At 40.9% G+C, this 21,130-nt stretch overlaps 1 long non-coding RNA gene across 1 annotated transcript in view; it reads right to left on the reverse strand.

Moving 5' to 3' along the window:
* Positions 1-5,245: 5,245 nt before the first annotated feature.
* LOC141278387 (uncharacterized) overlaps positions 5,246-21,130 on the reverse strand; it is a 120,644-nt gene continuing 104,759 nt past the window's right edge. Inside the window, exon 2 of the long non-coding RNA XR_012331070.1 lies at positions 5,246-20,634. This is a non-coding gene — a long non-coding RNA (uncharacterized lncRNA). The remainder of the gene's footprint in view (positions 20,635-21,130) is intronic.

Below are 21,130 nucleotides of genomic sequence, written 5' to 3' on the forward strand. Positions count from 1 at the left end.
GTATATTGTTTAGCCTCCATGTGTTTGTATTTTTTACATATCTTTTCTTGTAAGTGATGTCTAGTCTCACAGTGTTGTGGTCAGAAAAGATACTTGATACAATTTCAATTTTCTAAACTTTACCAGGGATTGATTTGTGACCCAAGATATGATCTGTCCTGGAGAATGTTCCATGAGCACTTGAGAAAAATGTGTATTCTGTTGTTTTGGGATGGAATGTCCTATAAATGTCAATTAAGTCCATCTTGTTTAATGTATCATTGAAATCTTGTGTTTCCTTATTTACTTTTATTTTGGATGATCCGTCCATTGGTGAAAGTATGGTGTTAAAGTCCCCTACTATGATTGTGTTAGTGTCGATTTCCCTTTTCATGGCTGTTAGTATTTGCCTTGTGTATTGAGGTGCTCCAGTGTTCAGTGCATAAATATTTATAATTGTTATATTTTCTTCTTGGATGGATCCCTTGATCATTATGTAGTGTCCTTTTTTATCTCTTGTAATAGTCTTTACTTTAAAGTCTATTTTTCTGATACGAAAACTGCAACTCCAGCTTTCTTTTCATTTTCATTTGCATAGAATATCTTTTTCCATCCCCTCACTTTCAGTCTGTATGTGTCCCTAGGTCTGAAGTGGGTGTCTTGTAGACAGCATATATATGGGTCTTGTTTTTCTGTCCATTCAGCAAGTCTGTGTCTTTTGGTGGGAGCATTTGATCCATTTACATTTAAGGTAATTATCAATATGTATGTTCCTATTCTCATTTTCTTAATTGTTTTGCATTAGTTATTGTAGGTCTTTTCCTTCTCTTGTGTTTCTTGCCTAGTGAAGTTTCTTTAGCATTTTTTGTAAAGCTGGTACTGAACTCTCTCAGCTTTTGCTTGTCTGTAAAGTTTTAATTTCTCCATCACATCTGAATGAGATCCTTGCTGGCTAGAGTAATCTTGGTTGTAGGTTTTTCTCCTTCATCACTTTAAATATGTCCTGCCACTCCCTTCTGGCTTGCAGAGTTTCTGCTGAAAGATCAGCTATTAACGTTATGGGGATTCTCTTCTGTGTTATTTGTTGTTTTTCCCTTGCTGCTTTTAATATTTTTTCTTTGTATTTAATTTTTGATAGTTTAATATGTGTCTTGGTGTGTTTCTCCTTGGATTTATCCTGTATGGGACTCTCTGTGCTTCCTGGACTTGATTATTTCCTTTCCCATATTAGGGAAGTTTTCAACTATAATCTCTTCAAATATTTTCTCAGTCCCTTTCTTTTTTCTTCTTCTGGGCCCACTATAATTCGAATGTTGGTGCATTTAATGTTGTCCCAGAGGTCTCTGAGACTGTCCTCAGTTCTTTTCATTCTTTTTTCTTTATTCTGCTCTGCAGTAGTTATTTCCACTATTTTATCTCCAGGTCACTTATCTATTTTTCTGCCTCAGTTAATCTGCTATTGATCCCTTCTAGAGTATTTGTGTTCTTTTTTTTTTTTCTCTTTTTTTGCCATATGCAGGGCTCTTACTGTTGTGGCCTCTCACGTTGTGGAGTAGAGGCTCCAGACATGCAGCCTCCAGATATGCAGGCACAGTGGCCATGGTTCATGGGCCCAGCCGCTCCGCGGCATGTGGGATCTTCCCAGACTGGGGCATGAACCCGTGTTCCCTGCATTGGCAGGCGGACTCTCGACCCCTGCACAACCAGGGAAGCCCCTCTAGAGTATTATTAATTTCATTTATTGTGTTGTTCATTGTTGCTTGTTTCCTCTTTAGTTCTTCTAGGTCCCTGTTAAGTGTTTCTTGCATTTTATCTATTCTATTTCCAATATTTTGGATTATCTTTACTATCATTATTCTGAATTCTTTTTCAGGTAGACTGCCTATTTACTTTTCATTTGTTCTGTCTGGTGGGTTTTTACCTTGCTTCTTCACCTGCTGTGTGTTTTTCTGTCTTCTCATTTTTGCTTATCTTACTGTGTTTGGGGTCTCCTTTTTGCAGGCTGCAGGTTCGTAGTTCCCATTGTTTTTGGTGTGTGTCCCCAGTGGCTAAGGTTGCTTCAGTGGGTTGTGTAGATTTACTGTTGGAGAGGACTAGTGCCTGTGTTTTGGTGGATGAGGCTGGATCTTGTCTTTCTGGTGGGCAGGTCCATGTCTGGTGGTGTGTTTTGGGTTGTCTGTGGCCTTGTTATGATTTTAGGCAGCCTGTCTGCTAATGGGTGGGGTTGTGTTCCTGTCTTGCTAGTTCTTTGTGGTAGGGAATCCAGCACTGTAGCTTGCTGGTTTTTGAGTGAAGCTGGGTGTTGGCTTTGAGATGGAGATGTCTGGGAGATTTTCACGGTTTGATATTACGTGGAGCTGGGAGGTCTCTTGTGGACAGGTGTCCTGAATTTGGCTCTCCCACCTCAGAGGCACAGCACTGACTCCTGGCTGGAGCACGAAGAGCCTTTCATCCACATGGCTCAGATAAAAGGGAGAAAATGTAGAAGGAAAGAAAGAGGATAAAATAAAATAAAGCAAGATTAAAAAAATAGTTATTAAAAAAATAATTATTGGGCTGCCCTGGATGTGCACTGGTTGAGGGTCCACCTGCTGATGCAGGGGACATGGGTTTGTGCTCCGGTCCAGGAAGATCCCACGTGCCATGGAGTGTCTAGGCCCGTTACCCTTGACCACTGAGCCTGTGCATCTGGACCCTGTGCTCCACAATGGTAGAGGCCTCAACCGTCACAGACCCGTGTAGCACAAATAAAAATTTTAAAAATTAAAAATTATTAAGAAAAAAATGTTTTTTAAAAGTAAAAGAAAAAGGATGGGCATACAGAACTCTAGGACATATGGTGAAAGCAATGCTGTACAGACAAAATCTCACACAGAAGCATACACATACACACTCACAAAAAGAGGAAAAGGGGAAAAAATCATAAATCTTGCTCTCAAAGTCCACCTCCTTATTTTGGGATGATTCGTTGTCTATTCATGTATTCCACAGATGCAGGGTACATCAGGTTGATTGTGGAGCTTTAATCTGCTGCTTCTGAAGCTGCTGGGAGAGATTTCCCTTTCTCTTCTTTGTTCTCACAGCTCCCAGGGTTCACCTTTGGATTTGGCCCCACCTCTGCCTGTAGGTTGCTTGAGGGTGTCTGTTCCTCGCTCAGAGAGTACGGGGTTAAAGGAGCTGCTGATTTGGGGGCTCTGGCTCTCTCAGGCCAGGGGGAGGGAGGCGTACAGGTGCCCAGAGAGCCTGTGGTGGCAGAGGCTGGTGTGATGTTGCACCAGTCTGAGGCGTGCCGTGCGATCTCCTGGGATGTTGTCCCTGGATCACGGGACTTTGGCAGTGGCAGGCTACACAGGCTCCTGGGAGGGGAGGTGTGGAGAGTGACCTGTGCTTGCACACAGGCTTCTTGGTGGCTACAGCAGCAGCCTTAGCATCCCATGCCCGTCTCTGGGGTCCGTGCTGATAGCTGCGGCTCGCGCCCGTCTCTGGAGTTCCTTTAAGCGGTGCTCTTAATCCCCTCTTCTCATGCACCAGGAAACAAAGAGGGAAGAGAAAGTCTCTTGCCTCTGCATCAGCTCCAGACTTTTTCCCAGACTCCCTCCCGGGTAGCTGTGGTGCAGTAGTCCCTTCAGGCTGTGTTCACACAGCCAACCACAGTCCTCTCCCGGGGATCCAAGTGAAGCCCAAGCCTCAGCTCCCAGCCCCCGCCAGCCAGAGCAGGTGAGCAGACAAGCCTCTCGGGCTGGTGAGTGCTAGTTGGCACCATTCGTCTGTGTGGGAATCTCTCCGCTTTGCTCTCCACACCCCTGTTGCAGCGCTCTCCTCTGTGGCTCCGAAGCTTCCCCCGTCAGCCACCTGCAGTCTCCGCCCGCGAAGTGGCTTCCTAGTGTGTGGAAACCTTTCCTCCTTCACAGCTTCCTCCCACTGGTGCAGGTCCCGTCCCTATTCTTTTGTCTGTGTTTTTTCTTTTTCCCTACCCAGGTACGTGGGGAGTTTCTTGCCTTTTGGGAGGTCTGAGGTCTTCTGCCAGTGTTCAGTAGGTGTTCTATAGGAGCACTTCCACATGCAGATGTATTTGTGATGTAGTTGTGGAGAGGACGGTGATCTCCACGTCTTACTGTTCCGTGATCTTGAAGCTCCTCCCTTTCTTGTTTTCTTCTTCTGGGACGCCTATAATTCGAATGTTGGTACATTTAATGTTGTCCCAGAGGTCTCTGAGACTGTCCTCAATTTTTTTCATTCTTTTTTCTTTATTCTGCTCTGCAGCAGTTATTTCCAGTATTTTATCTTCCAGGTCATTTATCCTTTCTTCTGCCTCATTTATTCTGCTATTGATTCTTTCTAGGGAATTTTAAATTTCATTTATTGTGTTGTTCATTGTTCTTTCTTTGCTCTTTAGTCCTTCTAGGTCTTGTTAAACATTTCTCGTATTTTCTCCATTCTATTTCCAAGATTTTTGGATCATCTTTTCTGTCATTACTCTGAATTCTTTTTCAGGTATGCTGCCTATTTCTTCTTCATTTGTTTGGTCTGGTGAGTTTTTCCTTGTGCTCCTTCACCTGTTGCATATTACTCTGTCATCTCATTTTGTTTAACTTACTGTGTTTGGTGTCTCTTTTTCGCAGGCTACAGGTTTGTAGTTCCTGTTGTTTTTGGTGTCTGCCCCCGGTGGGTAATGTTGGTTAAGGGGCTTGTGTAGGCTTCCTGGTAGAGAGGACTGGTGCCTGTGTTTTGGTGGATGGGGCTGAATATTGTCTTTCTGGTGGGCAGGGCTGTGTCCAGTGGTGTTTTGGGGTGTCTGTGAACTTAGTATGATTTTAGGCAGTCTCTCTGCTACTGGGTTAGGTTGTGTTCCTGTCTTGCTAGTTGTTTGGCATGGGGTGTCCAGCACTTGAGCTTGCTGGCCATTGAGTGGAGCTGGTTCTTAGGGTTGAGACAGAGACCTCTGGGAGAGCCCTCGCCGATTCATATTACATGTGGCCATGAGGTCTCTGGTGATCCAGTGTACTAACTCAGCTCTCCCACCTCAGAGGCTCAGTCCTGACAGCAAGCTGGAGCACCAAGACCCTGTCAGCCACACAGCCAGGTACGTGGGGAGTTTCTGCCCTCTGGGAAGTCTGACGTCCTCTGCCTGCATTTAGTAGGTGTTCTGTAGTTGTTCCACATGTAGATGTATTTGTGGTGTATTTGTAAGGAGGAAGGTGATCTCCACGGCTTATTCCTCCACCATCTCTATTGGATATCTATCTTATATTTTAAAAGCTCCTAGTTTCATTGATTGTTTTTCTACTCTCTTTTTAGTCTTTTTCACTTATTTCTACTGTGATCTTTTTTTTTCTTTCATTTTACTAACTTTGCATTTGCTTTATTTTCTTTTTCTAGTTCCTTGATATGTAAAGCTAGGTTTTTTGACACCTTTTTTGTTTCTTGACTTATCACTATCACTGTGAACTTTCCCTCTTGGAAATGCTTTTGATGCATAATGTAAGTTTCAGTTTGTTGCACAGTAGTCCCCCTTATCTGCAGTTTTGGTTTTTACAGTTTCAGTTACCTGCAGTCAACAGTGGTCTGAAAATATTAAATGGAAAATTACAGAAATAGACATTTTAAAAAATACTTTAAACATTTTTTACAGTACAGTTTTGAATTGTGCATTGTCCTGAGGAGTGTGATAAAACTTTGTGCCATCCTGTTCCATCTTGTCTGGTATATGAATCATCCCTTTGTCCATTGTATACACACTGTGTGTGCATGTGTATGCATAGGAAAAACCATAATATTTGTGGGGTTAATTACTATTCATGGTTTCAGGCATGCACTCAGTGTCTTGGAATGTATCCCTCACAGATAATGGGGTTCTACTATATTTCCATTTCATTTGTCTCAAGGTACTTTTTTAAATTTCTCTTTTGATTTGTTTAACCTATTGGTTGTTCAGTATCATTTTTAATCTCCACGTGTGAATTTTCCAGTTATCTTCTCATAATGGATTTCTAGTTGTATTGCATTGTGCTCAGGAAAGATGCTTAATATGACTTTAATCTTCTTAAATTTATTAACACTTGTTTTGTGGCCTAACATATGCTCTGTCCTGGAAAATGTTCCACGTGCCTTTGAAAAGATTGTGTATTCTGTTGCTTTTGGATGGAATGACTGGCCTAATGAAGGACCAGTGTTTCTTTCATTTTTTTAAACATCTTTATTGGAGTATAATTGCTTTACAATGGCTTTACAATGGTGTGTGAGTTTCTGCTTTATAACAAAGTGAATCAGTTATACATATATATATGTTCTCATATCTCCTCCCTCTTGCATCTGCCTCCCTCCCCCCTCTGTAGGTGGTCACAAGCACCAAGCTGATCTCCCTGTGCTATGCAGCTGTTTCCCACTAGCTATTTATTTTACGTTTGGTAGTATATATATGTTCATGCCCACTAGCTATTTATTTTATGTTTGGTAGTATATATATGTTCATGCCACTCTCTCACTTTGTCACTGCTTATCATTTCCCATCCCCATATCCTCAAGCCCATCCTCTAGTAGGTCTGTGTCTTCATTCCCATCTTGCCCCTAGGTTCTTCATGACTTTTTTTTCTTAGATTCCATATATATGTGTTAGCATCTGGTATTTGTTTTTCTCTTTCTGACTTACTTCACTCTGTATGACAGACTCTAAGTCCATGCACCTCACTACAAATAACTCAATTTCCTTTCTTTTCATGGCTCAGTAATATTTCATGGTATATATGTGCCACATCTTCTTTATCCATTCATCTGTTGATGGACACTTAGGTTGCTTCCATGTCCTGGCTATTGTAAATAGAGCTGCAATGAACATTTTGGTACATGTCTCTTTTTGAATTAGTTTTCTCAGTGTATATGCCCAGTAGTGGCATTGCTGGGTCATATGGTAGTTCTATTTTTAGTTTTTTAAGGAACCTCCATACTGTTCTCCACAGTGGCTGTACCAATTCACATTCCCATCAGCAGTGCAAGAGTGTTCCCTTTCCTCCACACCCTCTCCAGCATTTATTGTTTCTAGAGTTTTTGATGATGGCTATTCTGACTGGTGTGAGATGAAATCTCACTGTAGTTTTTATTTGCATTTCTCTAATGATTAATAATGTTGAGCATTCTTTTAGGTGTTTGTTGGCAATCTGTATATCTTCTTTGGAGAGATGTCTATTTAGGTCTTCTGCCCATTTTTGGGTTGGATTGTTTGTTTTTTTGATATTGAGCTGCATGTGCTACTTGTAAGTTTTGGAGATTAATCCTTTGTCAGTTGCTTCATTTTCAAATATTTCCTGTCATTCTGAGGGTTGTCTTTTGGTCTTGTTTATGGTTTCCTTTGCTGTGCAAAAGGTTTGAAGTTCATTAGATCCCATTTGTTTTTGTTTTTATTTCCATTTCTCTGGGAGGTGGGTCAAAAAGGATCTTGCTGTGATTTATGACATAGAGTATTCTGCCTATGTTTTCCTCTAAGTGTTTGATAGTTCTGGACTTACATTTATGTCTTTAATCCATTTTGAGCTTATTTTTGTGTATGGTGTTAAGGAGTGATCAAATCTCATTCTTTTACACGTACCTGTCCAGTTTCCCCAGCACCAGTTACTGAAGAGGGTGTCCTTTCTCCACTGTACATTCCTGCCTCCTTTATCAAAGATAAGATGACCATATGTGCATGCGTTTATCTCGGCTTTCTATCCTGTTCCATTGATCTATCTTTCTGTTTTTGTGCCAGTACCATACTTGTCTTGATTACTGTAGCTTTGTAGTATAGTGTGAAGTCAGGGATCCTGATTCCTCCAGTTCTACTTTTCGTTCTGAAGATTGCTTTGGCTATTCGGGGTCCTTTGTGTTTCCATACGAATTGTGAAATTCTTTGTTCCAGTTCTGTGAAAAATGCCAGTGGTAGTTTGATAGGGATTGCATTAAATCTGTAGATTGCTTAGGGGAGTAGAGTCATTTTCACAATGTTGATTCCTTGAATCCAAGAACATGGTATGTCTCTGCATCTATTTGTATCATCTTTAATTTCTTTCATCAGTGTCTTATAATTTTCTTCATATTGGTCTTTTGTCTCCTCAGGTAGGTTTATTCCTAGATATTTTATTCTTTTTGTTGCACTGGTAAATGGGAGTGTTTTCTTAATTTCCCTTTCAAATTTTTCATCATTAGTGTATAGGAATGCCAGAGATATCTGTGCATTAATTTTATATCCTGCAACTTTACCAAATTCATTGATTAGCTCTAGTAGTTTTCTAGAGCTACTAGTTAGCTTCTAGGTAGCAACTTTAGGATGCTCTATGTATAGTATCATGTCATCTGCAAACAGTGACAGCTTTACTTCTTTTCCGATTTGGATTCCTTTTATTTCCTTTTCTTCTCTGATTGCTGTGGCTAAAACTTCCAAAACTATGTTGAATAAGAGTGGTGAGAGTGGGCAACCTTGTCTTTTTCCTGATCTTAGTGGAAATGCTTTCAGTTTTTCACCATCGAGGATGTTGTTGGCTGTGGGTTTGTCATATATGGCCTTTATTATGTTGAGGAAAGTTCCCTCTATGCCTACTTTCTGCAGGGTTTTTATCATAAATGGGTGTTGAGTTTTGTCGAACACTTCTTCTGCATCTATTTAGAAGATCATGTGGTTTTTCTCCTTCAATTTGTTAATATGGTGTATCACGTTGATTTATTTGCGTATATTGAAGAATCCTTGCATTCCTGAAATAAACCCCACTTGGTCATGGTGTATGATCCTTTTAATTTTGGCTTCTCTTTGCTAGTATTTTGTTGAAGATTTTTGCATCTATGTTTATCAGTGATATCGGCCTGTAGTTTTCTTTCTTTGTGACATCTTTGTCTGGTTTTGGTATCAGGGAGATGGTGGCCTCATAGAATGAGTTTGGGAGTGTCCCTCCCTCTGCTACATTTTGGAAGAGTTTAAAAAGGATAGGTGTTAGCTCTTCTGTAAATGTTTGATAGAATTCACCTGTGAAGCCAGCTGGTCCTGGGCTTTTGTTTGTTGGAAGATTTTTCATCACAATTTCAATTTCAGTGCTTGTGACTGGTCTGTTCATATTTTCTGTTTCTTCCTGGTTCAGTCTCGGCAGGTTGTGCATTTTTAAGAATATGTCCATTTCTTCCAGGTTGTCCATTTTATTGGCATAGAGTTGCTTGTAGTAATCTCTCATGATCCTTTGTATTTCTGCATTGTCAGTTGTTACTTCTCCTTTTTCATTTCTAATTCTATTGATTTGAGTCTTCTCCCTTTTTTTCTTGATGAGTCTGGCTAATGTTTTATCAATTTTGTTTATCTTCTCAAAGAGTGAACTTTTAGTTTTATTGATCTTTGCTATCATTTCTTTCATTTGTTTTTCATTTATTTCTGATCTGATCTTTATGATTTCTTTCCTTCTGCTAACTTTGGGGGTTTTTTTGTTCTTCCTTCTCTAATTGTTTTAGGTGCAAGGTTAGGTTGTTTCCTTGAGATGTTTCTTATTTCTTAAGGTAGGACTGTATTGGTATAAACTTCCCTCTTAGAACTGCTTTTGCTGCATCCCATAGGTTTTGGTTCGTCGTATTTTCATTGTCATTTGTTTCTAGGTATTTTTTGATTTCCTCTTTGATTTCTTCAGTGATCTCTTGGTTATTTAGTGTACTGTTTAGCCTCCATGTGTTTGTATTTTATTACAGATTTTTGCCTGTAATTTATATCTAATCTCATAGCGCTGTGGTCGGAAAAGATACTTGATACGATGTCAATTTTCTTGAATTTACCAAGGCTTGATTTGTGACCCAGGATATGATGTATCCTGGAGAAGTTTCCCTGAGCACTTGAGAAGAAAGTGTATTCTGTTAAGTCCATCTTGTTTAATGTATCATTTGAAGCTCGTGTTTCCTTATTTATTTTCATTTTGGATGATCTGTGTACTGGTGAAAGTGGGGTTTTAAAGTCCCCTACTATGATTGTGTTACTGTCGATTTCCCCTTTTATGGCTGTTAATATTTGCCTTATGTATTGAGGTGCTCCTATGTTGGGTGCATAAATATTTACAATTGTTATATCTTCTTTTTGGATCGATTCCTTGATCCTTATGTAGTGTCCTTCTTTGTCCCTTCTAATAGTCTTTATTTTAAAGTCTATTTTTTCTGATATGAGAATTGCTTGTCCAGCTTTCTTTTGATTTCCATTTGCATAGAATATCTTTTTCCATCCCCTCATGTTCAGTCTGTATGTGCCCTTAAGTCTGAAGTAGGTGTCTTGTAGACAACGTATATACAGGTCTTGTTTTTGTATCCATTTAGCCAGTCTATGTCTTTTGTTTTTGAGCATTTAATCCATTTACCTTTAAGGTAATTATCAATATGTATGTTGTTATTCCCATTTTCTTAATTGTTTTGAGCTTGTTATTTTAGGTCTTTTCCTTCTGTTCTGTGTCCTTCCTAAAGAAATTCCTTTAGCATTTGTTGTAAAGCTGGTTTGGTGCTGCTGAATTCTCTTAGCATTTGCTTGTCTATGAAAGTTTTAATTTCTCCATTAAATCTGAATGAGATCCTTCCTGGGTAGAATAATTTGGTTGTAGATATTTCTCCTTCATCACTTTAAATATGTCCTGCCACTTCCTTCTGGCTTGCAGACTTTCTGCTGAAAGATCAGCTGTTAACCTTATGGGGATTCCCTTGTGTGTTATTTTTTTTTCCCTTGCTGCTTTTAATATTTTTTCTTTGTATTTAATTTTTGATAGTTTGATTAATATGTCTTGTCTTTTTTCTCTCCTTGAATTTATCCTGTATGGGACTCTCCGTGCATTAAACTCTGTGCATCAACCCCACTCCTCTCCCTGGACTTGACTATTTCCTTTCCAATATTAGGGAAGTTTTCAACTATAATCTTTTCGAATATTTTCTCAGTCCCTTTCTTTCGCTCTTCTTCTTCTGTGACCCCTATAATTCGAATAATGCATTTAACGTTCTCCCAGAAGTCTCTGAGCCTGTCCTAAGTTCTTTTCATTCTTTTCTCTTTATTGTGCTCTGCAGTAGTTATTTCCACTATTTTATCTTCCAGGTCACTTATCCGTTCTTCTGCCTCAGTTATTCTGCTATTGATCCCTTCTAGAGAATTTTTAATGTCATTTATTGTGTTGTTCATCATTGTTTGGTTGCTCTTTAGTTCTTCTAGGTCCTTGTTAAACGTTTCTTGTGTTTATTCTATTTCCAAGATTTTGGATCATCTTTACTATCATTATTCTGAATTCTTTCTCAGGTAGACTGCCTATTTCCTCTTCATTTGTTCGGTCTGGTGGGTTTTTACCTTGCTCCTTCATCTGCGATATATTTCTCTATCTTCTCATTTTGCTTAACTTACTATGTTTGGGGTCTCCTTTTCGCAGATTGCAGGTTCGTAGTTCCCGTTGTTTTTGGTGTGTGTCCCCAGGGGCTAAGGTTGGTTCAGTGGGTTCTGTAGGCTTCCTAGTGGAGAGGACTAGTGCCTGTGTTCTGGTGGATGAGGCTGGATCTTGTCTTTTTGGTGGGCAGATCCACGTCTGGTGGTATGTTTTGGGGTGTTTGTGGCCTTATGATTTTAGGCAGCCTCTCTGCTAATGGATGGGGTTGTGTTCCTCTCTTGCTACTTCTTTGGCATAGGGTGTCCAGCACTGTAGCTTGCTGGTCGTTGAGTGAAGCTGGGTCTTGGTGTTGAGATGGAGATCTCTGGGAGATTTTCACCATTTGATGTTATGTGGAGCTGGGAGGCCTCTTGTGACCAGTGTCCTGAAGTTGTCTCTCCCACCTCAGAGGCACAGCCCTGACTCCTGGCTGGAGCACCTAGAGCCTTTCATCCACACAGCTCAGAATAAGAGGGAGAAAAAAAAGAAAGAAAGAATGAAAGAAAGAAAGAAGATAAAATAAATTTATTAAAATAAAAAAATATTAAGAAAAATATTTTTGAAAGTAAAAAAACGGGATGAACAGAATCCTAGGACAAATGGTAAAAGCAAAGCTATACAGACAAAATCACAGAAAGAAGAATACACATGCACACTCACAAAAAGAGGAAAAGGGGGGGAAATATATATATCTTTGCTCCCCAACTCCACCTCTTCAATTTGGGATGATTCGTTGTCTATTCAGGTATTCCACCGATGCAGGGTACATCAAGTTGATTGTGGAGATTTAATCCGCTGCTCCTGAAGCTGCTGGGAGATTTCCCTTTCTCTTCTGTGTTCACACAGCTCCCGGGGTTCAGCTTTGGATTTGGACCTGCCTCTGCATGTAGGTCGCCTGAAGGTGTCTGTTCTTTGCTCAGACAGGACAGGCTTAAAGGAGCAGCTACTTCAGGGTCTCTGGCTCACTCAGGCTGGGGGGGGGGGGAAGCAGGGGCACGGAATCGGGGCTAGCCTGCATCGGCAGAGGCCTGTGTGATGTTGCAACAGCCTGAGGCATGCTGTGCATTCTACTGGGGAAGTTGTCTCTGGATCACAGGACCCTGGCAGTGGCGGGCTGCACAGGCTCCCGGGAGGCGAGTTGTGGAGAGTGACCTGTGCTTGCACACAGGCTTCTTGGTGGCTGCAGCAGCAGCCTCAGCATCCCATGCCCGTCTCTGGGGTCCACGCTGATAGCCGGAGCTCACGCCCGTCTCTGGAGCTCCTTTAAGGGGCACTCTTAATCCCCTCTTCTAGCGCACCAAGAAGCAGAGGGAATAACAAGATTCTACCCTCTGCGGCAGCTCCAGAGTTTTTCCCAGACTCCCTCCCGGCTACCCGTGGTGCACTAGTCCCTTCAGGCTGTGTTCTCACAGCCAACCCCACTCCTCTTCCTGGGATCCAACCAAAGCCCGAGTCTTAGTTCCCAGCCCTGGCGGGTGAGCAGACATACCTCTCGGGCTGTTGAGTGCTAATCGGCACTGTTCCTCTGTGCGGGAATCTCTCTGCTTTGCCCTCCGCACCCCTGTTGCTGCGCTCTCCTCCATGGCTCCAAAGCTTCCCCCCTCCGCCACCCATAGTCTCCACCCGCGAAGGGGCTTCCTAGTGTTTGGAAACCTTTCCTCCTTCACAGCTCCCACCCACTGGTTCAGGTTCCATCCCTATTCTTTTGTCTGTTTTTTCTTTTGGCCTGCCCATGTACGTGGGGTGTTTCTTGCCTTTTGGGAGGTCTGAGGTCTTCTGTCAGCATTCAGTATGTGTTCTATAGGATCAGTTCCATGTGCAGATGTATTTCTGATGTAGTTGTGGGGAGGAAGATGATCTCTGTGTCTTACTCTTCCACCATCTTGAAGCTCCCCCTTTCTTGTTTTCTTCTTCTTCTGGGACCCCTATATTTCGAGTGTTGGTGCGTTTAATGTTGCCCCAGACGTCTCTGAGACTGTCCTCAATTCTTTTCATTCTTTTTTCTTTATTCTGCTCTGCAGCAGTTATTTCCACTATTTTATCTTCCAGGTCATTTATTCTTTTTTCTGCCCCATTTATTCTATTGATTCTTTCTAGGAAATTTTTAATTTCATTTATTGTGTTGTTCATTGTTGTTTCTTTGCTCTTTAGTCCTTCTAGGTCTTGTTAAACATTTCTCGTATTTTTCCATTCTATTTCCAAGATTTTTGGATCATCTTTTCTATCACTACTCTGAATTTTTTTCAGGTAGTCTGCCTATTTCCTCTTCATTTGTTTGGTGTTCTGGGATTTTTTTTAATTTTTTTTTTTTTTGCGGTATGCGGGCCTCTCACTGTTGTGGCCTCTCCTGTTGGGGAGCAAAGGCTCCAGATGCACAGGCTCAGCAGCCATGGCTCATGGGCCCAGCCACTCTGTGGCATGTGGGATCTTCCCGGACCAGGACACGTATCCGTGTCCTGTGCATTAGCAGGTTGACTCTCAACCACTGCACAACCAGGGAAGCCCTGGTCTGGTGGGTTTTTATCTCGCTCCTTCATCTGCTGCATATTTCTCTGTATTCTCATTTTGTTTAACTTACTGTGTTTGGTGTCTCTTTTTCACAGGCTACAGGTTCGTAGTTCCCGTTGCTTTTGGTGTCTGCCCCCGGTGGGTAAGGTTGGTTAAGGGGCTTGGGTAGGCTTCCTGGTAGAGAGGACTGGTGCCTGTGTTCTGCTGGGTGGGGCTGGATCTTGTCTTTCTGGCGGGTAGGGCCGTGTCCAGTGATGTGTTTTGGCGTATGTGTGAACTTAGTATGATTTTAGGCAGTCTCTCTGCTACTGGATTGGGTTGTGTTCCTGTCTTGCTAGTTGTTTGGCATGGGGTGTCCAGCACTGGAGCTTGCTGGCCGTTGAGTGGAGCTCGGTCTTAGGGTTGAGACAGAGATCACTGGGAGACCCCTCGCTGATAGATATTACATGGGGTCGGGAGGTCTCTGGTGGTCTGGTGTACTGAACTCAGCTCTCCCACCTCAGAGGCTCAGCCCTGACAGCAGGCTGGAGCACGAAGACCCTGTCAGCCACACGGCCAGGTATGTGGGGAGTTTCTTGCCCTCTGGGAAGTCTGAAGTCTTCTGCCAGCGTTTAGTAGGTGTTCTGTAGTTGTTACACATGTAGATGTATTTGTGTGGAGGAAAGTGATCTCCATGTCTTTTTCCTGGTATCTACCTTATATTTTTAAAGATCTTAGTTTCATTTATTGTTTTTGTCTTCTCTTTTTAGTGTTTATTTATTTCCACTGTGATCTTTGTTATTTCTTTCATTTTACTAACTTTTCCATTTGCTTTTTCTTCTTTTCCTAGTTCCTTGATATGTAAAGTTAGGTTTTTTGAGATCTTTTTTGTTTCTTGATTTATCACTATCACTGTGAACTTCCCTCTTGGAAATGCTTTTGCTGCATCCTGTATGTTTCAGTATGTTGCACAATAGTCCCCCTTTACCTGCAGTTTTTCTTTTTTCTTTTTCTTTTTTAAGGTTTTTTAATTTATTTTTGGCTGTGTTGGGTCCTCGTTTCTGTGTGTGGGCTTTCTCTAGTTGCGGCGAGCTGGGTCCACTCTTCATGGTGCTGCACAGGCCTCTCACTGTCGTGGCCTCTCTTGTTGCAGAGCAAAAGCTCCACACGTGCAGGCTCAGTAGTTGTGGCTCACAGGCCCAGTTACTCCGCGGAATGTGGGATCTTCCCAGACCAGGGCTCAAACCTGTTTCCCCTGCATTGGCAGGCAGATTCTCAAGCACTGCGCCACCAGGCAAGCCCTGCAGTTTTGCTTTTTACACTTTCAGTTACCTGCAGTCAACTGTGGTCTGAAAATATTAAATGGAAAATTACAGAAATAGACATTTTTTAAATACTTGAAACATTTTTAAAAATAAAGTTTTGAATTGTGCAGTGTCCTGAGGAGTATGATAAAACTTTGTGCCATCCTGCTCCATCTTGCCTGGGATATGAATCATCCCTTTTTTCATTGTATACACACTGTGTGTGCATGTGTATGTATAGGAAAAAAACATAATATTTGTGGGGTTAATTACTATTCATGGTTTCAGGCATGCACTCAGTGTCTTGGAATGTATCCCTCACAGATAATGGGGTTCTACTATATTTCCATTTCATTTGTCTCAAGATACTTTTTAAAATTTCTCTTTTGATTTCTTTAACCTATTGGTTGTTCAGTATCATTTTTAATCTCCACATGTGAATCTTCCAGTTATCTTCTCATAATGGATCTCTAGTTGTATGGCACTGTGGTCAGGAAAGATGCTTTATATGACTTTCATCTTCTTAAATTTATTAAGACTTGTTTTGTGGCCTAACATATGCTCTCTCCTGGAGAATGTTCCATGTGCCCTTGAGAAGATTGTGTATTCTGTTGCTTTTGGATGGAATGACTGGCCTAATGTGTCACTGAAGTCCAGTGTTTCTTTATTGATTTTCTGTCTGAATGATGTATCCACTGATGAAATTGGGGCATTAAAGTCCCTTTCTGTTATTTTTTTATTATTTTTTATTATTTTTTTTGCTGTACGCGGGCCTCTCACTGTTGTGGCCTCTCCCGTTGCGGAGCACAGGCTCGGGACGCGCAGGCTCAGTGGCCATGGCTCACGGGCCCAGCCGCTCCACGGCATGTGGGATCTTCCCGGACCGGGGCACAAACCCGTGTCCCCTGCATCGGCAGGTGGATTCTCAACCACTGCGCCACCAGGGAAGCCCCCTTTCTGTTATTGTATGGCTTTCTACTTCTCCCTTTAGACCTGTTAAATTTTGTTTTACATATTCAGATGTTCCTTTTTTGAGTGCATAAATGTTTACAAATGTTATATTCTCTTTTTGGATTTACTCCTTTATCATTATATAATGACCTTTTTTGTCTCTTATAACAGTCTTTATCTTAAATTTATTTTGACTGTTACAAGTATATCTGCCCCAGCTTTCTTCTGGTTTCCATTTGCATGGAATATTTTTTTTCCATCCTTTCAGTCTGTGTGTGCACTTTTATCTCAGGTGATGTTTTTGTAGGCAGTATATAGGTGAGTCTTTTTTTTTTAATTCATTCAGCCACTCTGTGTTTTGATGGGAGAATTTATTATTTGTTTTACATTTAAAGTAATTATTGATAGGTATGTCCTTATTGCTATTTTGTTCACTGTTTTTTGGCTGTTTTGTAATTCCTATTTTCCTGTCTTCTTTGCTTGCTTAGATTCCTGTCTTTTTTGGTATGCTTAGATTCCTTTACCTTTTTCTTTTGTGTATCTACCACAGGTATACCACAGAGATATTGCAGGTTCAGCCCACTGCAATAAAGCAGTTATCACAATGAAGCAATTATCACATGAATTTTGGTTTCCTAGTGTATATAAATCTATGTTTACCCTATATTATGGTCTATTAAGTGTATAACAGCATTATGTATAAAAAGTATATATACCTTACTTTTAAAATACTTTAGAGCTAAAAAATACCAACCATCATCTGAGCCTTCAGTGAGTCATTGTAGTAACATCAAAGATCACTGATCACAGATAAACATAACAAATAGTATAATAATTTGAAAGGAGAAAGGGAAATCAAGATGACAGGGTAGGAGGATGTGGAACTCCCCTACCCCTACAACACATCAAAAATACTTGCTACAGTTCTCACAGAAAATTAACTGGAACCTGGCAGAAGAACTTTTTTTTTGGCCCACACTGCACAGCTTGCAGGATCTTAGTTACCCAACCAGGAATTGAACACATGCCCGTACAGTGGAAGTGCAGAGTCTTAACCACTGGACTACCAGGGAGGTCCCCAGAAGAACTTCTGTACAACCAAAGCCGCAAGAAAGATCTCCATGTAACTGGGTAGGACAGAAAAAAAGACATTAGGTTGGGATCTGTGCCCTTGGGAGGGATCTGAAAGGAAGAGAAGGTTCACACGGGCAGCCCCTCACCTTGGGGAGCAAGCAGGTGGAGCCACAGTCTGTGCATCCCAGTCCTGGCGTCCTGTGGAGAGGAGACTAGCCCTCTTGGCTGCTCGGAAAACCACTGGGACAGTCAGAAGGGCTGGAGAAGCCAAGATGCTACTCGCAAGGAGTGTGCACATGCTGGCTTGTCAACAATCAGCGCAGAGAGAGCCTGGCACTGGCAGCTGCTGCCTCGCCACTCCCCAGTGTGAATTGGGCAAAATTCACTCCACACCACAGCCTGGTGGGAGATCTGGGCCAACTGGGCCCTGGGAAAAGACTCGGTCTGTATACAAAGACAGACCAAGGGTCTTGGGTGTGATCTTGGTGGGGCAGCTGGAAGCAACCATTGTCCTTGCACACACAGGGCAGCACCCCAGGAATCCTGGGCAGACAGGCTCTGGGAGAGGACTCAGTCTAGCTATGCAGAGACAGCCCGGAGAACCCGGGTGTGATCCAGGCAGGGCAGCAGCAGATGTTGTCATGCGTATAGGAACATACAGCAACTCATCTCTCATTGCCCATAACTGGCAATTCCCTATGCATAGGGCAAATGAGAACACCCACATCAAAGTGGGTAGAAGCTGAGGCACTATCTTACCATAACCGGCCCCCAACCCATGTATGGCACCCCACCTTCAGGAAGGCACTCAAAACTCCAAGCTTCTCCTTAAGGAGCAAAGGGTTTAGACCCCACACTTGGCACCCCAGCTTTTAAGAGTCACACATGAAGACAAGCCCCCCAAACATCTAGCCTTTCAGGGGTGGGGGGCACAACCACACAGCATGTGGGATCCTAGTTCCCTGATCAGGGATGGAACCCACATCCCCTGCAGTGGAAGGGCAGAATCTTATAACCACTGGACCACCAGGGAAGTCCCAAAACATCTAGCTTTGAAAACCAGTGGGGCTTGTGTCCATGAGACCAACAAGGCTATAGTGAACTGAGAACAGCTCTTAAAGGGTCCTCTTTTCTAATGTTTCACCTGTTTATATCATTTTCAGACATACCTTATTTTATTGCGATTCACTTTATTGCACTTTACAGATAATGCATTTTTTGCAAGTTGAAGACTGGTTGTAACCCTGTGTGAAGCAAATCTATTGGCACCTTTTTTTCAATAGCATTTGCTCATTTTGTGTGTCTGTCACATTTTGGTAATTCTCACAGTATTTCAAATTTTTGTTACATTTGTTATGGTGGTCTGTGATCTGTAATCTTTGATGGTTAGCATTTTTTAGCAATAAAGTTTTTTTTAGCAATAAAGTATTTTTAAATTAAGGTATGTACATTGTATTTTTATACATAATGCTAGTGCACACTTAACAGAGTACAGAATAGTATAAATACAACTTTTACATGCACTGGCAAACCAAAAAATTCATGTGATTTGCTTTATTGTGGTAGTCTGGAACTGAACCCTCATTGTCTCCAAGGTATGCCTGTACCTCCTAATGAATTTCTTTTACTGTTTCTTGTAAAACCAGGTGTATTGATGTTAGAGTCCCTCAATTTTTTCTCAGAAAGTATTTCTCCATCACTGTTTTTCCTGAGATGCAGCAGTCCTAGAGATTTTTTTTATTACAAAGGCTTATCTGCTTTTTAATATTTTTTATTGAAGTATAGTTGATTTACAGTGTGTGTTCATTTCAGGTATACAGCAAAGTTATTCAGTTATTATATATATATTCAGTTATTTTATATATATAATTATTTTCCAGATTCTTTTCACATATAGGTTATTACAAAATATTCTCCCTCACTTTTGAAGAATAATTTTGCTTGACACAGTTTTAGGATGGTGGTTTTTTACCTTCTGCACTTTAAATATTTCCTTCCACTCTCTTCTTGCTTGCATATTTCGGGTTTTTTTGTTGTTGTTTTGTTTGGTTTTGGTATGTTAATGTTTACAGCAGCTTTATTCATAATCACCAAAACCTGGAAACAACTCAGATGTCATTTGGTGAATGAATAAATTATAGTACATCTGTACAATGCAATCCTACTCAGCAATAAAAAGTAATGAACTGTTAATATGTGCAACAACATGGATAAATCTTATATATATATTCATATATGTATGTATATGTATATATATGTATATATATTCATATGTATGTATATATGTGTATGTATATATATGTATATATGTATGTATATGTGTGTATATATATATATGTGTGTGTGTATATATATATATATATATATATATATATATATATCGCTAAGTGAAAGAACCCAGATTCCAAAGGATAAATATGATGTGATTCCAGTTATATGATATTTCTTGCGTGCATAGTTTTTGAAAAGAGGTCTGATTTAATTCTTATCCTTGTTTAAGTAAAACCAAGGTTTGTTTTTTCCCTCTGGCTTCTTTCAGAATGTTCCCTTTGTCTTTGATTTTTCTCCAGTTGAAAATGATGTGCTTGGCAGTGCAGTTTTTGGTGTTCTTTTTTTTTCATGTTTTGTGTTTTTCTTAGCTTCCTGAATCTGCAGTTTGCTGTCTATCACTAATGTTAGGAAAATCTCAGTGATGATTGCTTCACTTATTTTTTTTGTTCCTTTCTGCTTTTCTATCAATCAGATATTCTCATTTTGTGTATTTTACACCTGCTGTCATTGTCCCAAAGTTCTTAGATGTTGTATTCTTTTTTGTCTTTGCATTAAGCCCTGGTGAAACAGTCTCTTTTGAGGATAGGCCTTGTTAAGAATAGTTATTTCAAAATAGCTTCTTTCTTTTTTTCCAATTTTGGAAACAGTGGTTTGTTCTGTGTCTTCAGTTCTTTGCTTTTCTTCTTGTGAGGTTAGGAAGGATGATTTCTAAGTTCTTTATACAAAGAACAAGAAAAGAGAAGTCTCTGACTCCAGTTTTTTGACTGCTGACAGCTTTGAAGCCTCATCCCTCCTTCCTCCTCTTGTGACCCACATGTATCCATGATGATAGGAAAGCCTTAGTTTCCTTCCTGTGGCAGTGACAAGAGATTCAATTCATGCCTGCCCTTGTATGTGAACTCTCTCTTCAGTCCACCCACAACCTCAACTAAAAAATAAGTCCATGTACTTTTCCTTGCACTCTCAAGCCATTTCATGCCTTCTTGAGAGGCCTGCCTTACTCCCCAGAGACCTCAATTATGGAAGTAATAAACCCTTTGTACACTATTGGCAGTGTGTGGTGTCATCAACTTACATATTCCTGTACTCGGGGCTGGGCTGTTCTGCTTCTGTGCACCATATGGGAGTTCAGAAGTGAGAGATGTTGGGAGGATTGCCTCTGGAGTGGCTGGCCAGGAAACTTCCACCTGAAATTAGAGAATGGAGGTTTTACATTGTTTGGAGGAAAGCACTGTGAATTCTTTATGTATTATATAATCATGGGCAGATTCACCACCAGACCTTTGTGGAGTGTTGTGAATTCCTGTGCAATATGCAGCTCTTAGCCCATTTCTCGAGGTTATTTAGCAAGGGCTTTGACCAAAAAGAAATGTTTTAGCACTTTATCATTTCATTATGTGTGCCTGTGTGTGCTAAAAACTAGTGAGAAGCAGCCCTGAGGCTCATTGTGTATAGGGTTTTGTGGAGGTCTAAGTAGCTGTGTCTTTTTAGCATGTCATATCATGCAAAGTTGTCTGAGCCTTAACTTCTGAATAACTTCCTAGCTCCATGAATGGGACAGAGAGAGAATGGAGAAACTGAGTCTGCAATAAATTTTACACAAGCTAAAAGTACTACTTCTTTACAACAATACTTTAATCTAGCCAGTTGCACCTGGCTATTTCTTATCACCTGGAGTAATTC

Source organism: Tursiops truncatus, chromosome 3 (assembly GCF_011762595.2).
Source record: "Tursiops truncatus isolate mTurTru1 chromosome 3, mTurTru1.mat.Y, whole genome shotgun sequence".
In the NCBI taxonomy this organism is placed as follows: domain Eukaryota; kingdom Metazoa; phylum Chordata; class Mammalia; order Artiodactyla; family Delphinidae; genus Tursiops; species Tursiops truncatus.